Raw genomic sequence first — 25183 nt, forward strand, 5'->3', positions numbered from 1 at the left:
ACTGAAAGGAATATGTCCTAAGTCCAATCGTGTATTAGGATTTAGGAATAACTTTTATGTAATCTGTTTTGATTTCATTGATATTAATAAAGACTTGTTTTGTTTTTATTACGGGCTCTATCTATTTAAGTGTTTAAATAAGATATACCATAGTTTAGAGTAAAGCTTTTTATGGATTATGATGAGATCATAATAGTGAGACCTAAAAAGATGATAACTCTAAACTTAAATAGTTCCTGGTCATAGGATTACTAACTGGTAATTAATAATCCGCAAAGATCGGTACATACTATGCTTGCTTCATTATGAAGGATGTCTGTTCTCATAGACATTTGTGTGGTGACACTATAGCTAGTATGTAGGTGCTTATTATAGAATAAGTTCACTGAACATGACTCGCCCAGCTGAACAACTGATGGAGTTCACTCACGTGTCAGCAGTTGTTCGCTTAGTGATAGTTGTACAAGTATCCTTAGACTTGAGGTCATCATAGTCATCTTTTGTACACTGAACTATGCTTTGGTTTAGTTCTTAGTCTCCAGGGACAATTATTAGGGCTCTTCTGGGTATAGGAATTTGTACACGAAGATAGTGTATGATCAATAAAGGATCTACCCCTTCCAGTGAAGGAAGCGAATGTTCAAGGCTGATCCACTTATACTAGTTCAGGAATCTCTGGCCAGAGTGAATGAAATTAGAAAGGAGTTTCTAATTTGCATAAAACTACGCATAGTAAATGGTAAGCAAGTGATTGAATTAGATAGGCTTGACACGAGATCCATGCCTTGTATTTAATCGGGACATTGCAGGGTAGAAGGAGTTTATTGTACGGTAACTATTCACTGACAGGTTCTTGGTATTCTAAGCAGTGAATTCATATTATCCGGATAGTCGCGATATGTTGAGAAGCATCACTCACGATGTAGAATAAATGTGATTAATTAATTAATCATATTTAATAAATTAGAGAATTTATATAAATAATGATAAAATAGTTTTATTATTATTTATTTCTACTACCGGCTTAATATTGAACCTACAGGGTCACACCATAAAAAGAGAATGATTTAATGGTGGAGGAATTAATTAATAATGGCTAATAATTATTTATTTGTGAAATAAATAATTAATTGGCAAATTTAATAATTGATTAAATGAGATTTAATTGATTATAAATTAATTAAGAAAAGTTCTTAATATTATTAATTAAAGAATTTAATTTTTGGAAATTAAATCAAGAGAGAGAATTATTTCTAAAGTGTTTAGAATAAGGATTAATGATTAAAAGGTGTTTTAATTATTAATGAGAATAATAAATGGGATAATAATAATAATATTTATGGGAAAATTTCAGCTGAAAATTTTGCCTATAAATACACTATTATAGACCCTATTTTATTCTAACCCACATCAAACCCCAGAAACCCAAAAGTTTCAGAAAACCAAATTCTCTCCACCTCCTCCTCCTCCTAAAAGTCGTTTTCTTGGTGGATACCGGTGGAGTGCTTCATACTTGAGGAGCAACTGCTAAGGATCTCTGATCATTGTCTCCGAATTATTTTAAAAGGTTAGATTCGATCCCTCGAATTTTTATTCACGATTTATATGCTTTTATTTGGATTTTGTGTGTGTAAAAGTGTTTTGCCACTCCCCGCTGCGTTTAAAATTCAACAATGGTATCAGAGCATAGGTTGTATGCATATAGATCTGTGGTAAAAATTTCATAATTTTATGTGTTTGTATGAATTAATTATAATTTTTACAAGTTATATTATGTATTAATTTTGTCTGATGAGAAATTGTTTCTCAGAATAATTTTGAATGTTGATCTGGGTTCTACAAGTGTTGTAGATCGTCTGGGTATTTTTTTCATAATTTTAGGATGTATAGATTTTTTATTATGAATTTTTGAAGTTGTTTCAATTAAAATTCGTAATTAAATAAATCTTATATATATATATGAATTGTATATATTATACTTCTGCTGCTGTACTACTTCTGTGTGTCTGTCCTTGTCTCTGTCTTTTACGTGCATTCAACAGACATAAAAGTCAGGTAAGCGGCACGGAATTCCGTGCGGAAAAGAAAAAAAAAACGGCGACAGTTTACGCACAGGGGAAGGACCGCGCGTCGACCACGCGCGTGTGGGGCTTACGCGCTGGCGTGCCACGCGCGGCGCGTGGAAGACACGCGCTGGTGACGTCAGCATCAGATTTCGGCCGCGTGAGGCGCGTGAAGCGCGTGGTGCGCGTGGCGGAGTTCAGACACGCGCCTGACATCGCGTGTCAGCGCGTGGGAAAACTTCTTTCGGCGCGTAAGGGCGCGTGCAAGGTCAGATTAGGGCGATTTTGGTGCCGTTGGATTCGTCTTTTCAAGACGCTTCTAATGGTATATTATATGATATTTTATGAAATTGTTTCGAACTGTTTATAGCTAACAGAAGTGTTTTTAAGTTGTTTTTAACTGTTTAAATTGCTTTTAAATGCTTCATGTGATACATAGAGATGTATAATTCTTAGACTAATGTACTAGATGATGTAACATGTCTATCTTGATGTTTATTCATGTTGATATATGTGATATATGCTTAGTTTATCATGCGATGATAGATTTAGGTGAACTTAAATGAACATAAGGCGTTTGTTAGACAACCTAGTATAGTGAAATTGTTTCATAACCTTAAGAATAATATTATGAATACAATCATGAGATTCTTGTGTTTGTGAAACACGTAATTGAATATGAATTTTCGATATGAGAGAAAAGATGATTCTGTCAATAACAGATTTCTATCTGTAAGAAAGGGTTATTAAGTGACGCCTCTTGACAATGCTCCACCCGATCTGGGAATCGTCTGATTATTGATTATTGATTTGAAATATTTAATTTAAAAGGAAGAATCTCTTTATAATATGATTATGATTGTAACGTAATATAATCCCTCTAAAATTAAATAATATCAAGTAGTAATTGGCCTATGACACAACGGGCTTGTGTCGGTCATAGCCTTCCAATATGATAGAAAGTAGTTCTTATTTTTGAATCATTGTCGTTTCGTGCCACAGCCGAGGGCTTTGATTTCGAAATAAGAAATACTTTTCTATTACATAGAGATGTGTACATTGAATAAGAATCTAAAGGTCGTTACGTGCCACAGCCGTGGGCCTTTGGGGACTGATTTATTTGTACGGAATGTTGGGTTTGACTTGACTTAGAATATTGAGTTTGTCGTGCCACAACCGTGACTCAATTATTCAAGAGGCTAAAGTTTGATTAGGGAATAACATAAGATGTAATTGACAAGAGTTGTCTGCCTATTGAACATTACATGGCGTTTCGTGCCACAGCCGGGGTTGTGTAATGGAATGTAGGATCCCTATTCCCACTAGCATTATGAATGCTTAATTTTTCACGTAGAGGGTTGAATAAATTAGATAAACTAGTGGGAGCCACTTATGAATAAAGACCCGATTCATATAGTGTTTTAAAATGAAATCGAATATTTGCTAAGTGTTGTTATGTGTTTATCATTTACAGATTTACTTTGTACGTTATGTCTTCTGCACTATCACTCAGGAGCATACTATCACAAATTGACTGGTCCTAATTATGCTGACTGGCTTCGAAACTTAAGAATTGTTCTCAGGATTGAGAAGCTGGAATACGTGATTGACTCACCTAAGCCTACTGAACCTGCTAGTGATGCACATAATGATGAACATGTTGTGTATCGTAAGTGGATAGATGATGCAAATGTTGCTCAATGCATCATGTTAGCTTCCATGAACATTGAGCTACATAAGCAACATGAGCATATGGATGCTCACACTATCCTCATGCATCTACAAGAGTTGTATGATGTGGCAGGGAGGACAGCTCGATATGAGATATCAAAGGAGTTGTTCAGTTGTAGGATGTCTGAGGGATCATCTGTGAATGACCATGTACTTAAGATGATCAATTTGATTGAACGTCTTGGACAACTTGGTTTTGCCATGGATGGGGAGCTGAGCCAAGACTTGGTCTTGCAATCGCTTCCAAGTTCGTTCTCGCAGTTTGTTGTGAACTTTCACATGAATAAGTTGGATGTCAGCCTGCCTGAACTCCACAACATGTTGAAGACTGCGGAATCGAATTTTCCCCCTAAGAAGAGTTCTGTTCTTCTAATTGGTGAAGGTTCCAATCCTAAGAAAAGGAAGAGGAACTCTTCCAAGAAGAAGAAAGTAGGTGAGAAAACGCCGGTTCCACCAAAAGCTGAAGACCCCGAGAGCAAAGTTGTTTGCTTTCACTGTAACAAGGTGGGGCACTGGAAGAGGAACTGCAAGGTTTACCTTGCAGAATTGAAGAAGAAGAAGGGTAGTGAGACTACCGCTTCTGATTCAGGTATGTTCATGATAGAAGTGAATATGTCATTTCTACTTGGGTATTAGATACCGCCTATGGTTCTCATATCTGCAATTTGTTGCAGGGACCAAGGAGAAGTAGGACTCTTGAGGAAAAGGAGGTGATTCTACTGATGGAAATGGAGCAAGAGTTGCTGCTGAAGATGTAGAATCATTTCATTTACATATGCCTACGGGCAAGACTATTGTTTGAAATAATTGTTATTTTGTTCCCTCGATTGTGAGGAATATTATTCCCATGTTAGACTTGGCTGGATTTTCATTTATTATTGAGAATAATGAATGTTCTATTCTTAGAGATAATATTCTTTATGGACGTGGTACTTTAAATAATGGTTTGTATATATGTGACATAATTTACTTCAGATTGAACAAACTAATAAAAGAAAAGGGATGATGAAAATCTCACTTTATAGTGGCACCGCAGTCTCCATTTAGTGGACATGGAGAGAGGGCTGCAGATTTGCTAGAAATGGTACACACAAATGTATGTGGACCAATGTCTACGCAAGCCATGGGTGGATTTTCATACTTCATTACTTTCATAGATGATAGATCTGGATTCGGATATGTGTTTGATGAAACACAAGTCTGAGGCCTTTGAAAGGTTCAAAGAATATAACTATGAAGTGGAGAAACAAACCAAACATAGTATTATAATTCTTCGATTAGATCGAGATGGTGAATACTTTAATGGAGTGTTTCTAGATTATCTCAAAGTAAATGGTATAGTCTTCTAGTGGACTCCTCCAGATTGGTATCTGAAAGGAGAAATCGAACTTTGTTAGACATAGTTCGGTCCATGATAAGCTATACAAATCTTCCAGTATTCCTATGGGGTTATGCATTGGAAACCTCAGCATATATACTGAATATGGTGCCTTCCAAATCTGTTCCTCAAACTCCGTATGAGATATGGAAAGTAAGGAAACCGAGTCTTAAACACGTTAAGATTTGGGGATGTCCAGCTTATGTCAAGTAAGTTGACCCAGATAAGCTGGAATATCGATCCGTAAAATGTAGTTTTGTGGGATATCCTAAAGAGACTTTAGGGTATTACTTTTGCACCGATCATCGGGTGTTTGTCTCCAGACATGCTACCTTCTTGGAAAAGGAGTTTATCCTTGAAGGAAACAGTGGGAGCAAAATTGAACTTGATGAAGTTCAAGAAGCACAAACTACTACGGATCAAGTGGAAACACCTGTTCTGACTGAACAACCTTTTGTGGAACAGCCCATTCATAGGTCAGGGAGAGTGTCTCGCCAACCTGAGAGGTAATATGGCCTTGTCATTGAGAATGACAATGAGTTGTCGATCATTGATGATGACGACCCTGTGACCTATAATGAGGCTATGAGTAGTGTTGACTCAGAGAAATGGCATAGTGCCATGAAATCCAGAATGGAATCTATGTATACGGTATACAAAAGATAGATTATAGCAGATGGCCAGGTGGAGACCTTTAAGGCCAGGCTTTTGGGAAAAGGATTCAAACAACGGCAATGGATTGACTTTGATGAAACCTTTTACCTGTAGCCCTGTTAAAATCAGTTCGGATTTTGCTTGCGAATGCTGCTTACTACGACTATGTGATATGGCAAATAGCCAGATGGTTTTCTTTCCAAGGGAAATGAAAACCTAGTGTGTAAGCTGCTGCGAACCATATGTGGTTTTAAGCAAGCTTCTCGAAAGATGGAACATTCGTTTTGATGAGATAATCAAAGAGTTTGATTTTATCAAAAACGCAGATGAACCATGCGTCTACAAAAGGGTTAGTGGGAGCGCGGTAACATTTCTTATATTGTATTGAATTAGAGTTGACACACATAACAACATAGCAGACCCACTCACAAAGCTACTTTATGAAAGTCATTTTGATCGTCAAGATGGGTATTAGATACCAGAGTGATTGGCTTTAGTACAAGTGGGAGATTGAAAGGAATATGTCCTAAGTCCAATCGTGTATTAGGATTTAGGAATAACTTTTATGTAATCTGTTTTGATTTCATTGATATTAATAAATACTTGTTTTGTTTTTATTACGGGCTCTATCTATTTAAGTGTTTAAATAAGATATACAATAGTTTATAGTAAAGCTTTTTATGGATTATGATGAGATCATAATAGTGAGACCTAAAAAGATGATAACTCTAAACTTAAATAGTTCCCGGTCATAGGATTACTAACTGGTAATTAATAATTCGCAAAGATCGGTACATACTATGCTTGCTTCATTATGAAGGATGTCTGTTCTCATAGACATTTGTGTGGTGACACTATAGCTAGTATGTAGGTGCTTATTATAGAATAAGTTCACTGAACATGACCCGCCCAGCTGAACAACTGATGGAGTTCACTCACGTGTCAGCAGTTGTTCGCTTAGTGATAGTTGTACAAGTATCCTTAGACTTGAGGTCATCATAGTCATCTTGTGTACACTGAACTATGCTTTGGTTTAGTTCTTAGTCTCCAGGGATAATTATTAGGGCTCTTCTGGGTATAGGAATTTGTACACGAAGATATACCGGTGGAGTGCTTCACACTTGAGGAGCAACTGCTAAGGATCTCTGATCGTTGTCTCCGAATTATTTTAAAAGGTTAGATTCGATCCCTCGAATTTTTATTCACGATTTATATGCTTTTATTTGGATTTTGTGTGTGTAAAAGTGTTTTGCCACGCCCCGCTGCGTTTAAAATCCAACAACAACTTTAGAATCATAAGGTGAACTAGCGATTCTATACTGTGAATAACCATATTTCTCAAGTATAGATTTCTCTATATAATGAGATTGAGTCAAGGTTATTCCCTCAGCTGACTGAATAAGTTTGATTCCAAGAATCACACTAGCCTCACCCATATCCTTCATTTCAAAGTGCCTTTTCAAGAATTCTTTTGTCTCGTTAATAATCTTAATATTGGTTCCAAACAGTAAGATGTCATCCACATATAGGCACATGATAACAAATTCACTACCTTTAACTTTAGTGTAGACACACTTGTCACTTTCATTAATCTTATAACTGAATGGCAATACTGTTTCATCAAACTTTTTATGCCAATCTCTGGGAGCTTGTTTCAAGCCATAGATAGACTTTATCAACTTACATACTTTCCTTTCATTCCCAGATGCAACAAATCCCTCAGGATGGTCCATATAAATATCTTCTTCAAGTTCACCATGAAGAAAATCGGTCTTTATATCCATCTGATGGATGATAAGACCATGGACGGAAGCCAATGTCATAAGCATTCGAATTGTTACCATCCTTGCAACTGAAGAGTAGGTATCAAAGTAATCAATTCCTTCCCTCTACTTAAAACTCTTAGCTACCAGTCTAGCTTTGTACTTATCTATTGAGCCGCCAGGGTTCAACTTCCTCTTAAAGACCCATTTGCACCCAATAGTAGAACACCCAGGAGGGAGATCAACCAACTCCCATGTTCCATTAGAAACAATAGAGTCAATTTCACTCTTCACAGCGCCCTTCTAATGCCTAGACTCCGAAGAATCCATAGCTTGTCAGTATTATGTTTTTGGTCCAGCTTCTCCCATAAGAGTTTTGCGGAGTAGCCATCAGAAGAATAAACATCAAACAAAGTGTTTGTTAGAGCACCCAAAATGGTCGCCCTAGCCACCCCATCCTTCTCAGCCCACTTCGCAAAAGCCTTAACCATTTCAGTATTCTCTTGATCTACAACCGGTTTCTTATATTCCACAACCGGCCACAAACCCTTTATAGTCAGCCATAATTTCATCCTTTTCTGCCAGTGAGAAAAGCCGATGCCACCATTGAATTTCTCCGGTAAACTAATTAATTCAACGGCTTGTGGAAAACTATAAGTGGTCCAATCAATGACCCCAACAGTTGCACCAGAACTACTACCACCACCAACGGGAACCTCAGCTTCGCTAACCATTATTATGCTAAATAATATATAGCTAATTATCTCTTCAAGAATGTTGGAAATAATGATAACTATTACAGTAACATAGAGGCAATTATATATTGAATTTAGCAAGGCAAGACCAAGATAACAGTTAAGAAAGCAAAACATGTAGGTAAATAGCATGCAAGCCAGAAACTGTAAGAACAAAAAAAAATCAAGAGTGCGTACTAGTAACTATAGCTTTAACACTTAAATAAAGAACAGAAAGCAGTGATGTGTAACCGGTAAAATACAGAAAGTAACAAAACAACTGAGTCGCCAGGCCTTGCTCGAAGCCCTGACTGCTCTTGAAGAGATAATTGCCCCCACCTGCTGCGTTGGGATGCTTGCAATGTCTCCACCAGGATAAAACAGCTCGGAGTTATATGTTCCACAGCAGCAATAAGAAACTCGACCTCGACTAGCACCTCAGTCGCCGAAAAAAACAAAGCAGCTCGGGCTTGTGTTTGAGAGAAGAGAGAATACAGAGAAGAGAAGAGAAGAGAATGTATGTGTGTTGTGTGTTCAACCTCAGGTACTTAGTCCTCTATTTATAGAAGAGGGTAAGTGTAATTGACCACACTATTAATATAGGAATTAAACTGCATAATTAATAAAATAAATCAAAATTGATGAATTTTGAATTTAAATTAGAATTGTAACAGCTTTACATTTATCACTCACATTATTATATCAGATTTAATATTTAATTTGAAATATTATTATCAGTTACAATGAATATATTATATTATAGTCCAGGTTCAATGTATCAAATGATTTTGACTAAGCCCAATTCAACAACCGAACCCAATCCAACAATAATAACTTGACCCAAACTGATAAATAAATTCTAATTAAAATATTAAATCACAAATAATTAAAATCCTCGCCCAGGTAATCCTATCTTAGTTCTCACATTCTGGTTAATATTGACATTTCAAAGACACTGCTAACTAGTCATTACTCAGAGCCTAAAACTAAAGTTCAGCTAACATTGAACTGACTAATCAACTAACATTGAACTATTGGTAATAGTTAACACCTTATCAATATGTTTTGCTGCAGTATCAATTGCCAATTAATTTGAACTAATTCCATGTCAATTTATCTCCAAATTACATTTATCTTTTACTCCTGGACTACAACACAAGTCAATGAAATGATCTCGCATTTATTATTGATATAATACATATGTTTATTTATTAATATATTATAATAATCAGTTCGCTTTCGATTTTATCGGTCGGTTTAACTCCAAAACCGGAACCGGACTATTAGTAGCGGTTCGGTTTTTCGGTTTCTCGGTTTTAATTCGGTTCGGTTTTAATCGGTTCAATTGTAGTCAGTTTTTATCGGTTTCGATTCGGTTTCGGTTTCATTTCGGTTTTTCTGCTCAGCCCTAGTGAGAGGCTACTAGCTGGGGTAGACCTTGATGACACCATCAAGACCATGAGGGATTCATCAGTTTTTACTGAAGACCCCATGGATGTCACAAATGCACCTTCATGTGCAAATCATCCTTCACAGGCTGTTAGGTTTGAGGGTAGTACTCATGAGGGGGAGCTATCTAAATCCTATCTAATTCAATTGGAGGTTCCTCGTGTAGGAACAACTCCCCTCAAAATCCTAGAAGAAATTGATTTAACAGTTGATGCTGGGAGTACAATTGCCAATGACCATGCATTAATAAAATAAATCAAAACTGATGAATTTTGTATTTAAATTAGAATTGTAACAGCTTTACATTTATCACTCACATTATTATATCAGATTTAATATTTAATTTGAAATATTATTATCAGTTACAATTGCCAATGACCATGCTATGGGAGAGGCGAGTTTATCACATTCAAGTGACACTGCTTTGCAAGAAGCACAAGATTTTGAGACTGGTACACATGACAGTAACCCAATCAAATTCCCTCCAATTTAATTGGAGGTTCCCACTACAAGTGTGGAACAACAACTGGTCAGTAAAAAGTTCAAATATTTGTTGTTAAAATATTTTTACTAAATCAGTAACAAATGACATCAGAATGTTTTAAAACCGATGTTTAACATACAAAGAGACATCAGCTTTTTATCAAGAATCGATTTTAATTCCTCTTAATAACTTATGTAATAGGGAATAATATATCAAAAATCTTTCCAAAGTGTAAGACAGCTTTAGACATCGGGTAAAAACTGATGTCTATGAAAAATACATTTAACATCAGTCGCAAAGACATCAGTCCATTTTTAAATAAACATCGGTTTTTAACTGATCGGCTAGTTACGTCCTAAATACGAGAGACGCTACGATGAAGGTGTTAATAGCAAACATACTAGAAGAAAATTATTACGATGTTTCCAAACATAAATTTCACGATAAAGTTAAGTTTTATGTAAATAAAATTATGGGTCAAATAACTGTCTCGTTTGCTTTTCAAATTATATGATCAAGTCTTCGTTAGTTAAATTTTATATTATTTTATGTATCATATATATCATTTTATTTTTCACTTTTTATATAACACATGCTTATATTCACACATAGAGTTGTAATTCGGACCGAGCGAGCCAAGTTTCGAGTTGAAATTAAACGAGTCGAGTCGAGCCGAGCCGGCTTATTTAACTAACCGAGCATAAACTTCTGCCCAAACTCGACTCGTTTAATTTCGCGAGTCGAGTTGATTCGACTGATTAAGTTAAACGAGTTGATTTTAACGAGTCGGGTAAGCTGGCTCGTTTTATTTTACATTTTATCGAGTTTAAAACTCGACTCGAACTTGACTCATTTAATTAAATGAACCGGAACTTCTGCCCGAACTCGGCTCGTTTAACTAAACGAGTCGAATTGAGCCCACTTAAACGAGTTCGAGTCGTGCGACTCTCGACTCGAATTACAGCCTTATACACACACATAACCAAATATGGGTCTTTCTAAAGTCTTTTCATTCTTGCCCGCAGGGGTTGACTCAGTCGGTTAAAGAAGGGATAACTATCCTCTTGATTATAGGTTCAAATCTCACGGAAAGAGAATTTATGATTATGTCTCCTTAGTCAGAATATGTCACTTAAATGTGGTTTACTGGTTTACCCAGTGTGCACTCCAAGGGTAGCGGCTGCGGGTTAATTACGATAAAAAATAGTCTTTTCATTCTTTTTCGGAAAGAATAAGGTTACGTATATCATACCCCCACTCCATTATACGGTATATATTGAATTCATTCGGTTAGCTGGTCCGCTGTAATTCGAATAAAAATAAAAATCATATGAAATTGGAGTTTTTGTATTTGAATCTTCAATTATCAATTTTAAATTAAAATATTTATACCCGAAGGAAAATCGTATTTACATAGAAAATAATGACTCGGAAGTACGATCCCATATATTTAAATAAAAGGTTATAGATTTTCAGTGCCAAAATGAATGAGCACATTTTTTATAATTTAACATTTCATATTTTCATGTAATAATTTTATTTTGAATCTTACATTTCATGTAATATTTTTATTATAATCTTAAATATTTATATTAAGTCAATTTGAAGGCCCCGAAAACACATCTAAATAGCATTAGGGAATCTGCAGGCAGTTGTCTCCAAAGCAAAACAAAAGAATTGGTTTGGTTTTGCTTGAAAAAATGTTATAGGGTTGTTATTCTGTTTCAATTCGTGGCTGATATGATACCTGGGTTTTAGTTTATATATTAAAAGTAAATGAAATAGTAACCACCTTAACTTCTCCGACAAAAATAATATTAAAAAGAGAAAGAGAAGTCCATTTAGGTCTCCAAATACGAGTCTAATGGTCACTGATTGGCAGAATTAAGTTGGTGCCCCTTTCGGTTTTGTTTCTGGTATATTTTTGTCTGTCGTAAATGGCTGTTTATATTAGATGACTTGTTTTTGTAATATCACAATTTCTTAGTGTTTGTGAAAATCGGGAATTAGAAAATATTGGTTGAAAATCAGAAATTAATTTTAAGGATTAATCGGAGTAAAAATCGGATGTATTATAAAATTAAAATATATTTAATATATTATTATGATTATATTAGTTATTTTTTTAACAATATATATATATTTATTTATTTATCCTATCATAATTTCTATAATTATTCTTATTTAAATTAATATAGTATTTTAATTTTAATAAATATTTATTTATACTCAAATAAAGGAAAATTCTAAAGGATTAATCGAATTTTAAAAATTAAATTAGTCAAATACCTTTTAGAAGATTAATCAGAAATTAATTGATTGAATACGGATTATTATAACACTACAAATTTTAATTACTCGTCAGACAACAGAATAACTACTATGCTAGCGTTTGCATGACTTGCGTCTGTCTAAAGGCATCTCCAGCCAAAACTTTAACTTCATATTCGAATATTAATCACTTTTATTTCATAATACTAATTTCTTTTTAATCATTATTCTAAACATTTCTTCAAACATAATATAATAAGTGGCACACATACAAAAATACTTTATATAGTAAAAAGACATAGATATAGAAAGTATGTAATATAATAAAGAAATAAAACATGTGTTATCAATATAGTTTTCATTTCATATAGTGTAACTCTATATTAAAGATAGAAGATGAAGTTATTTCAAATATAAAAATAAAACTATCCCTTATTGGAGATTTTTTTTTATAAAATTTTAATTCTAAATTGGAAAAAAGTGATAATTTTAAAGTGACCATTAAAGATGTTCTAACCAAATTTATGTATGTTATTTTAAATACAATGTTAATCCCACTAAAAGAAGATCCATTATTGAACTTTGTTCAATAAAAAAACTTGTGACACATAAATTGATAACTTGATAAGAAATATCACCACAACAATAATTTTCTTGTATTAAAATGACAACTAACTTGAAAAGGTGAGCAATGTAAACAAATGGGAGGGACAGAGGGAGTATGAATTTACATCGTCATTCACCGTGACGATGGAGAAACTTTCTTTTGTGATGGCAGTGTGTACTTGAGTGGATATGTAATTATTTTAAAGTCCAAATTAAAAAATTAATTATTTTATCAGATTTTTCTAAAACTTTTGACATATAAATGGTAAAAAATTAGTACATCAATCATTTAATCGCCAATTTATAATCGTATAATTTTAAAGAAAATAAAAATGATCCAAAATATAACAAATTTATAAAAATTATAGGGATATTTAACTTTATTCAATAGGAGCACAACTTACAGATTTTTACCATAAATTTTTAATTATAAATCACTTTTTTTCATGAGATACCTATTCCTGTAAACCCCTGCATGAATTTGTCATTACTCATTCAATTGTGGAGAATTTGATAAATACGAAAAGTGTCAATGCTCAACCTAAAGGCTAAAACCATCAATAGTGCTTGACAAAACTTCTGAAACAGCATTTTGGTTTTATTTAGAACATATAAACAGTAAATACATGAATTAGTATCATAATCACACTGAGTAGTAAAGCATCTCTGAAGAATATGCAAGCAAGTCCAATATCCTCCAAAAGTAAAAGGCTTGCGTAACCCGGTAGACCACCTTTAGCATGAATGGCTGCGGACGACTCTAGGCTAAAGAAGAAGAAAAAATTAATAGAAAATCTTCTTTTTTTGACGGGGATATAATACTTTAACATGTATATGAATATGATGTGATATTTAAACTTGTACAACATGTTATTTTCCGATCATGCGCAAAATAAATTTCGAATTTGTAAACTTGAATTGCAATTGTCAGTAAATTTTAAATTGCACATAATAAATAAAATTATAATTCTTTTTATTTTTTTTGTCGGAAAATAAAATTATAATTATAATTATAATTAAATTCATGCAAACAACAATAATTAACACATCTATTTAGAACTAACATGTCATTTTGAATTTATTGCATAAGACAGGGTCTATAATTAACAAGCACAGTACTGAGGTGCCTAGCATCCTTAACAATTTTATTTTTAATTCATTTAAAAGTAGGGGCGATCCAGGATTTATATTCCCGAAATATCGATCATATTTTTAAAATTTCGGGCAAAATTTTATTTTACAAGGACAAGTGTCCCATGTCCCTTACAAGATTCTCCCTCTTAGAAGGACATCGTATTGATGGAATTTGTTTACTGATGTTATTGAAATTCTTTTTTCCGGGACATAAACCGGGGAACCCCCGGGCCCCGACCCTCTACAAAATAACAGGGCTATAAGTTGGATCGGTGTCTGAAAGATGGAAGGATATATGTTTCCTTTTGGGCTGGGTTAGGTCCCAATCTCTGGCACTTCTATGTATAGCCCAAATAATATATATATTGATTGAGGTTGGGTTTGTGACAACCGTTTGTTACAGATTAATTATATAATAAACGGTTTTCGGGTTATTAGATGAACCATCCAACGGGTGTAATTAAAAAACAATAAATCTTGGCATACATAAAAAATCAATACAAACTCACTACCATATTTTTAGGAATGAGATGAGACCCACTTACTTGTAACTGTTTATCACTAATTTTTATTACTAACTCCCGTAAATCAACTTGGTACTTAAACATAATAATTATGAAACTAATATTTTATAGTTTTTAAAAATTATATTTGATCATCGTAATATTTGATAAATTAACTTATAGATTTTTACAAAAACAATTACCTGTTAAGAAAAAATATAATTGTTTTCCTATTATTTTTATTTGACATCACATTTCAGTTTTGACGTTAATTTAAAATTAAGCTTATTCTATTAAATGTTCTAAAATATATATTAAAATTAATTTTAAAAAGTCAAATCTGTTGAAAATATTTCTTAATAAGTAACTCATTTAAATAATAAAAAGAAAAAAAATTTGTGAATACACTAGATAAATCAACATTAAATATATGTAATGGTATTTTGTTATAGTTTTGTTTGGCAAATGTTTTTTGAAAAAAAAAATAATCATTATTTTTTTTATTACAACAATTTTGTATTTAAAATTATTAAATGTTATAGGATTTTGACGGCTAATTTTGTAATTAAAAAGATACTATATTTCAAAAATAATTCTAAGCAATGAAAACAAGTACCAAATCATTAGATAAACAGAACATATTGTTTCAAGTAGTCTGTAAATATACAAAATTATTTTGCCTAAAAAGAACTTAACTCAACTTAGACTTAAAAGCTTATGCTAAACAAAAAAAATAAGATCTAATACTTTATAAAATAATAGTATATTGAAAATAAAAAGTGGGTCTCCCTTCATTCCTAAAAATATGTTAGTGAGCTTGTAGTGACTTTTTATGTATGCCAAGATTTATTGATTAAAAAATAGTTATAGAGACCTTAAACATTGTATCAGGTCCGGAGAAATTACCTTTTTACTCTCTTGTTACAACCGCCATATTGTAAGAGGTTGAGATTTTGATGTTAATGAAGGGTTTCATTTTCATTTAATAAATTGAAATATATTTTAGATCTCAACCACGGACATTTTCCACGATCTGTCTCTCTAAACCGCTGATAATATCTGTGATCCCTATAAATATTTTTTTTAGTCAATCGTTGGATAATTGATCTATCAGACAAAAAACTGTTTATTATATAAGGGGTAAATTATTGCGTAAGACCCTCCCAGTATATATTTTAAATTTTAATATTAGCTCAAGTTCTTTGTTAATGATCTCCTCCGAGTGCAATTTAGTAACCTTGTGACTTGTCTCCGGATTGAATTTAGTACACATTGAAACGACTATATAATAGTACTAACTTTGTGACATGTGTGTCTTTATTATAATTTTATATTATTTAAATTTATTTTTGAATTATTATCTTATTAATATATTTATAAATAATAATATAAATAATCGTTGTTGTCGGGATTCGAACGAACGTGAATCTTGGATATTGTATAAATAATAATGTAAATATTTGTTGTTGGTGGGGTGCGAACATGAAAGTTTTAGTAGTGTTTAAATAATAATATAAATATTTGTTGTTGATATGGTTCGAACCAGAGAGTTTAAATAATATATATTATTTTACTATTGAATTTAACGGTGCTGATAACTTAATTAAAAGGATATGAGATAATAAATAAAAATAACCAAATCAATCAAAACATGATATATGAAATTATAACTTATTTCCATTATTATAATATAATATAAATAAATAGTATAGATTCGAGTAGGCAACGGGAATAACTATATTCATTAGCTATATTAGTAGAAAATAGATATTATGTAAAAATTGATGAACCTATAAGGAATTATGCGTCAGGGGTATTAGCTATAATGATTAGTTATATTCAAAAAACAGTTTTTATTATTATTTTTCAAATTTCAACAGTTATCTTTTATCAAAAAGGGCTGGTAAGAAATTATTAATAAAAATTATTTTTTTAACTTAATAGAAGTGGAAATAATATATATATATATAAAATAAAAATATTTACTGATGTTATTATAATATTTAAATCATGAAACAATTAGTTAACAAACATTACTTTTATATATTATAAAATATTTAACTATTTTTTTTATCCAAGTAATTTTTAATAGTTTTTTTATATAAAAATGTACAATAAAATTATTATATAAGTAATTAATAAAATTGGTTAACAGTGATTTTTTTACAGCTTTTTGATAATAATTTTTTACAATTTATATTACATAAAGTTAAAATATAAAATTAAATTGTAATAATATATATAAATATATATATTAAATGTAATTTTTATATATAAGTGATAAAGACCTATATACATAAACCTTAATTATATATATTTGATGAAGCCAGATGTTGTAGCGGGAAAGTGTACAGTGGAGGGAAAATAAGCTACAGTAGAATTGTTGTAGAGGGTAATTGTTGGAAAAATAATCTTAGACTTGTTTTAATTGTTTTATTTATTTAATTATTAGATATTTTAGATATTTAGTAATACATTAATTATTAGAGTTGTTTAGTAGTGGGGTAGTGGAGTTGTGGAGTAAAATATGGACATGTAATTTACCCATTAATTAATAGTGGTTAGTTTTGGTAGTAGTTAGTTTTAATATGTTTGTAAAACCTATATAATGGCTAGTTTATTTTGAGTTTAATAATAAGAAAAATAGTTGTACAAGTTCTCTGCAAAATGTAGGTGTGTTTTTTTTTACTCTAAGTTATAGATGATAGTCAGTCATTCAACAAATATAACGTGCTTCTTTCTCGGCATTTAATATTTTACCTAACAGGTGTCTCCCTTGGAGTACTATTTTTTTACATATTATGTATATTTTTAAAATTAGGGTTAACACATAGATATTATTACTAACAGGTGTTTGTCCTTGGAGATGCTTTAATGCCGTTTAAATGGATAAGCTCGGGGGATTGTCGGAACAACAGGTTGTGAGCTTGGAAATTTTCTGTATGAAATCTTGTATTAACATGAGTATTGAATTCAGCAATTTCATGGATGGTTTTGACCCCAATGACATGATTTAGAGCGGGGCTACATTCACAAAGATGATTATAAAAAAGGTTTTAGAATGATGTGTCAAATGAATTGGAATATATTGATTGAAGTTCGTAAAGTAGGTTAAGTTTTGATGAAATATAAAAATATTAAGTAGGGTTAGTTTGTAATGTACAAACTACACCATGTCAATTCTTTTATTCCGACCTCCTATTATTTTCATTTTCTTTTTTTTTCCCTTTCTATAAAGCTTTCATTTTGTTCCAACAAAACACGAATGCGAAACTATAAGTTAATAGCAAGTCTAATACAATATTTATACTTGGTTCTATTATTATATTATAATAACATCAAAGACCAAAAAACCGAATTTCAAAGAGGTTTCATAATTGGATTCAAATATGTGTGAATGTATCTTTAGAAATGGAGAGAATAGTTAAACAATTATTACGTCATACATCACCAAATAATAAAGTTACAAGAGTTGGGCAAGTGCAAAATTAGTAACTAAATCAATATTAGAGTGCAACTTTTCTCTTAGTATCAAAAAACATTTTAGCATGTTATATTATAACAAACAATATAGCTATTTTAAATATAAAATTGGACTTGCTTTAGCCGATATATTTGATTCTAAACTAAGCTTTAAAAGAATTTGTGAAGACGTCAGTTTAATGCATATTTGTAATGGAAATCAAAATGAAATAGATAATACTTCGATTTTATATTTAAAATCTAGTTTAGTCATAAAAGTTGTTGCCAGATTATCTTTAACTGGAAATTAAAAAGGAGTAAAAATTAGTGATTTGAGTACAAATATAGGAGCATAACCTCTAGTTTTGTCATTTGTGTGGTAAAACATAAATTAAATTGGTGAAAAAGAAGTGGTGAAGATGCACTGATGCACAAACCAAAGCATTCAAAAGGTCTGCAGTTTTTATGGGAATACTATGACAAAAGGTGGTCCTCTGAAAGTAGAAATTTTATTGAGAATGACTGTGTCGTGACGTAAATAGTACATTTTTCATCATTACATTGTGACCAAACCATGCATTAATTCTGTTCAGTGGTCATTGGGTTTCGGAACAGACCAAGAGAAATATGTTAGACTACAGGTTGGCCGGAATGATTCCAGATGATATGCTGTTCAGTTTGTTTCCCGTTTGCTACTTAAACTTGATTACATTCAAAACTGCACAAATTAGGTTCACAACAAATAACAAGAAACATTAATTCTAGCAGAAACTAGTTCACTCAAACCAACAACCGCATAGTTGGAATTTTGTAACTGAAGGAACCGGGATGAGTCTCGGTCCACAACGAGGGGCGAAATCAGAATTTTTATTTAGGGGGACCGGTTAATATTTAGTGGGTACCGATCTTAATTATCTCATAATTTTTCCTTAAAATTTATATATCTTTGGATAAATTGGGGCTCCCTCTGGTCCTCAGTTCCGGCCACGGCCACGCCCCAGCCCTCGGACTCAGTACAGTTTCTTAGAAATTCTAATGAAAAAAAAAAAAAAATTGAAAATAAGGACCGGTCTTCCCTCAATAGTATTATTTAATAAATTACCCTATATGATCCTGGTTCTTTCTTGCAGAGTGATGTGAGTTTGAAGACTCTGAAGTAATAATATTTTTTAAAGGTGAAAGCATATTAAATACGAGAATAGGATGTTACACAGGGCAAGAACAAGTGCATGAACATTGGTAGCAAGTCTTGATGGCTAAGCAGAAACCTGAAAGGAGCTACTAATATATATAAGGACAACAATGCATATAATGATCTCACATGGCACTGCTGCCTCCTTCATCATTGTGAGTGAGGACAACTCTGCAAAACACACACACAAAAATGTAGTAAATGACATGGTAATAAATCAGTTCAACTACTACTAGCTAGGTAGGAGAATAGACTGATTATGAAAAATGTACTGTGTGCGCATTTGTATTTGTATGAAAAGGGGAATAAGCAGAGAGGGACAGAAAGACTTGTCATATAAAGTTGAAGCTCTGAAACACCCATCTTACCTGTATTTTTATATTGTAGCCCAAGCTTCTTCTAGGGCTTTGTTCTCTTCTTTCCCTTTCTTCTTAATTACCCCCCCCCTCTGCTACTCTCCTCCCACCTACACGGCTGCACACCTTATTTATTCTGCATATTCTACATGTCACTCTCTACTTTTCTATGTATGGGTCCGTTTTGCTAATCCATATTTTAGAGCTATTACTATTAGATTTAGCATCCAAGTCTAAGAGAACAAATATACATATTTTTTCCCTTTTTTTAGGTGTGCAATAATTAACAAGATCAAATCCAACCAGGCATATAGAAATTGGCCGCTTAAATTTGCTGAAGATGACCAACAACGGCTAATTAGCCTAGTACAAATGTCATAGTTTTTAATTTTTTATATTAGGTGCCACCCCGCATCGGCTTCTACAAGAATAGACCTAAACGATTTAACTCTTGTATAGTGGTATGCATCGGCTTCTACAAGAAAAGAGCTAAACGATTTAATTATTGCATCGATGCACAAGTGCCACGAACTAGCGTATGAATGAACACGAGTAGCGGGACGGGCTAGTTCAAGCGAACACCCAAAGTTACAAAGGTCAATAAAACTCAACCTCCAAAGTTACAAAGGACAAGTAATTTACAAAGAGACATCATAACCATCTCCCAACATTTTATTGTTCAATAGGGAATCTGGAATCAAACCCTCCGCCTTCACTAATGTTTTATCAGAATTTGTGAAATACGAAACAAACATCAAACATGTAAACCTTATAATTAATTTGAACACTTTCTATATCCTTTTATCAGAATTAGTAATTTTATTTATTGAGACTTAATGCAGAAAATCATAATTCTGGTCAAGGGGTAATAGGCACTTCATTTTGAACACTGGCCAGTAGAAAGAAATATATTAAATTTAAACATATTTTGGATTTTTAGTAAATGATGATACACTATAAACTGCAGCAGTCCTACAGGGACCACTACTGGATTAATACTATACTGTACAGCGCCTTACAGTCAAAATATGCATGTAAACTTTTATCCTCCAGTATTTTTGTCTTCATTTTTTCAATGCAGAAAATGATGAAAATTAGTAGTTGCACTATTTTGTATTCTTGTCTACTTTTGCTCTCGTGATCTACTCTGTTTTATTCTTTATCTTTTTAACACTGCTTCCAAATTAGCTTGACTCTTGATCCTAATGAAAGCCAATATAATTATCATCAGTCTTGTAAATAGCAATATCATGTATTTGACTATTATGACCCATCCATCTCACTCCAAAGCAAATGAAACATGAGAAGCAACTTCCATTATAAATAGGAGCACCTTCTCACACAAAATATAACCCTCTATCAAATATGGCAATACCACTACTTTCCTCAACCCTTAAAGTTGAAGACATTCTTTGCAGAGCATGGCTAGTCATGGCTCCTAGGGTTGAACCAAAGTTCCTCCTTGTCATGCAACAAGGGCAAATGTGATTCATCCCTAGGCTATATCTCTCCTGAGCTTGTTCTTCTTACATCTCTTTCTTTCTGTTTTCAACTACACCGCTCATGTTCGTGTTTTCTTGACCTTGCAAGTCCTTTCGGAATCTCGAACTCCCCATGCATGTTTCAAGATGACATGTTCATTGATGCGGTGCAAGTTGATTCTTTTATTTGTATTGTTTCGTGTCCCCTCAAGCTTCTGCAATTGTAACAATTAATTACTGTACTAATTAGGACGAGTTTCCTATATGTAAATGGTCACTTGTCAAGTGCAATATCTTTGATGTAATTCAAAAAATAGCTTTAATCATCATTTCAAGTGCATGTAAACTGCAGCAGCAGAATATGATGTCTTGAAGATAAATTTTCTTAATATTTATGTACTTTATGAGTGTGTTATGTTTCATAAATGCCGCTTGTAAATTATGGTTTGGATTTGTATATATCTTATAATTTTTCCCTCATTCACATTATTTTTGTCTTTTAATTTTGTGCTCTGAATCAGTTCTAAAATTTGAAAAGTTCAGCTGTTGCTTTGGGCTTTTCCAAGGAAATCCAATTTGCATGCCTTTGAATTTTAATTAATATAAATTTACCAGCGCGTAGCTGTTATTATTATCAGGAAAAGTACAACAAAACAAATGCCGTCTTAGCTCAGCTGGTAGAGCGCGTGACTTTTAATCCCGTGGTCGTGGGTTCGATTCCCACAGACGGCGTATTTTTAAAAATTAGATTTTAAGTTTTCTGTATAATTGCACTATCAAATATCAATAACGTGGTTCAAGTTCACATAGCCTGACAACATTCTTAGCGTGTTTCCGGCTTAATGTTCCATTGTATGGATAAATTATTTTTACGAATAAAGTGACAAAATTCTTATCTCTTTTGGGTATCGGCCTGAAAATGACTTGAAAACTCGATAATGTTAAAAAATGAGGAATAAAAAATTACACAGAGGAAGGTTAATGACTAATTATAAACTTTTAAACTCTTATTCAAAACTGAAAATCTGAGTATGAAATAAACTGAAAAGCTAAGTATGAAATAAACTAAAACAATTGAAAGCATGATAAAAAATTATAGGGATTTTAAATCAATTTATATATATAAAGAAATTATTGCTACAGCTCTATTTTTTTTTTATTCTTCTTCTCAAGAGGAGTTTTTTGAGTTTTTGACTTACAGATAGAGAAAATATTATAAGAAATTTGTGCTCAATGTTTCGCACTGCTAAACAAGAAAATATTATACCTCCACGGAGTTCATATATTTAAATTTACTATATCAAATTCTGGTTGATAGTAGTGGGCTTAACCAATCCTCCGACGAAGTTAATATAGGCTGCGATTTTCGACTAAGCACCTCCGTCAGTCCATAGCCCAATTAATTTTTCTTCTAAACCACGGCCCAATTACTAGGATACATCTATTGTGCACCACTCACGATTCCCAATGTCCAAACTGCATAAATAAATTACTGTTCTTGAAAGAGAACAAATAATTATATACGCATTCCATGCTTTCTTAATTTCAAATTTTTTTATAGATGGTTATTATTATTATTGTTAACTTGTGATTGTCATGATAAGTTTTTGGCTCATCACAAGACACATAGAGCGCAAATAAATACTTAAAAATAATATTCCTCTACTCACTTTTGATTAATTATTTTGACTAATTTTTTAAGAAATACATTGATTTTTGATACACGTACTTGAAATTGAAATATAAGTTTTTATATCATCTATTCTTACAAAAAAATAAATTAAATTTTAGTTTCATTTCAGATAAACATGAGTTATCTACATCCTACGATACGACAAAATTGGAAACAATATCGGAGAAAAATGAAGTAGTGTTTGTAACAAAATTTTTACATACGTGATGATAATAAATAAAAAAAGAAAGAAAGAAATCGATACGTACCCGTGTGGGTACTTCCAAATTCCAACAGAGGACCACACACGTACGATATCGATGAAAACAATAGTTGTAGATTGTGAATTGCCTTTAATATACGAGTTTTTTTTTCAATTTGATGCATGTCAATGTCACAATCTTGGTTAGGTGAAACAATTGTCAATGTGGTAGCCGCGAATGCACTTTCAAAGAATTTTAATATCCCCAACCAGATTAGATCAATTTAGTCAAGATTCCCCTTTTTCACTCTGCGCCACCACTTACAAAATTAAATAAAATAAGAGATGTTTCGACGAACTCTAAGGAGTATTTAGGAGATTTAGGCGAGTATATTGTATATTTTGATGAAATTATCATTTTTAAATAAATTATGTATTTATAAAAATGTCCAAACAAATTATTATACTCATTTAATCTAAGTGAGCATGTATTTAAGAGCATATTTTCAAAAATCAGACTTACTAAAGTTTGACCACAATTGATAGTTTACTAATTTATATTTTCACAAATTTTAAAAAATCTAAAAATAAATTAAAATATAATTGAAATGTTTGTATAGTTTTTGTATTTAATATTACTTATAATATATTTCAAGCAATGAATTACCTCCTTAATAGCTTCTTTGGACAACTAGTCTTTAGGCGAGAACAGACTTCTATTGACCGCTTCGTCTATTTATTTTATGGCGACTTGGAGACATCAGAGGAAGACCATCATCTCTTAGAGAGAGTATCAAAACTTATAATTAGATTATTTGAAATGCTTTTCTTTCGGAACCTTTTAAGCATATTTAATATCAAGACGTGTTTTCAGAATGAACAATAGCTCACCAATACTTTAACCACTGATACTAAGGCGAGATAGGACTGATCAAGAAGTTGGTCAACTTTCGCATGAAAGAAGGCAAAAAATCAATAGTTCGTGCTATTTTTCCCTTATCAGCGGGGTGTTTCAGTATATGTTTCAGCGGGAATTTCAGGATAGTAAGATATTATCGCCCTCGCGACACTTGAGTATGTTCGCTGATAACAAAATTTGGATAAAAACTGTTTCACAAGTAAATTAGGAAATGAAAGAAGTCTACCGAAATCCTCTCTTACTTGTCTGATCAATCATACTGATAGCTTCAATATTCTTCATCACAGCATATATATATATAATAGCTAAAAGTTAAAATTCTGAGAATTAAACACAAATTATTTATTTATAAAATCTAATAAGATATATGAAAATCTACAACCTAAAATAAAATAAGAAGTATAATGGACATGCTCAATACAAAAAATAAATATCACTTAATAGTGATTAACAAATGAACGTTATCCTTTCAATCAAAAATTACATATTTTAAATATAACTAAGAAAATTTTAAAAACCGACACCCATCTAATAATATACATGTTTAGTATTAGTTTAAGAGTTTATTTAAATAACATATTAATTTATTTAGGTTTAATATAATGAAATAAAAATTATACAATTTCTCGATTGATTTAATCGATCAAGGTCGTGTTAGTTAAATTTAATAGGAGTAAATGGCCTTGTTGATTAAATTTGAAAGAATTGGTCAGATATTATTTATTCTTATATAAAACTAATAGCATGTCTATTTTAATTGTATAGAAATTCTACATGTAAACCAAAAAATCTAATTTCATAACTTATTACGGATCGTTCACTAACACCGAGAAACGATTTTTTGAAAAATTAAAATCGGCTAACCTATACTTATCTCAAAGTAAATGTCATTGATCTTAATGAACACAATATAAATTATTTTATCGTCATTTCACCTTAAAATTATTATTATTATATTAATAATTAATAATTTATTTTGAAATATTAATTATAACGACAAAAAGCAACTTTACTAAATTTTTATATAGGTAAAAAATAAAGTAAACTTAATACATAATTAAAAGATGTAATTAATGACTATTAAGATATTATTAAATGCAAGGAACATTTTTTTAACATAAAAAAAGTT

At 32.0% G+C, this 25183-nt stretch overlaps 1 non-coding gene across 1 annotated transcript; it reads left to right on the plus strand.

The window, feature by feature from the left end:
• The first annotated feature begins 21920 nt into the window (after positions 1-21920).
• Positions 21921-21993, plus strand: TRNAK-UUU (transfer RNA lysine (anticodon UUU)). Its single transcript has one exon. It is a non-coding gene; the product is annotated as a tRNA-Lys (tRNA).
• Positions 21994-25183: the final 3190 nt, after the last annotated feature.

Source organism: Apium graveolens, chromosome 2, assembly GCF_009905375.1.
Source record: "Apium graveolens cultivar Ventura chromosome 2, ASM990537v1, whole genome shotgun sequence".
Lineage (NCBI taxonomy): Eukaryota > Viridiplantae > Streptophyta > Magnoliopsida > Apiales > Apiaceae > Apium > Apium graveolens.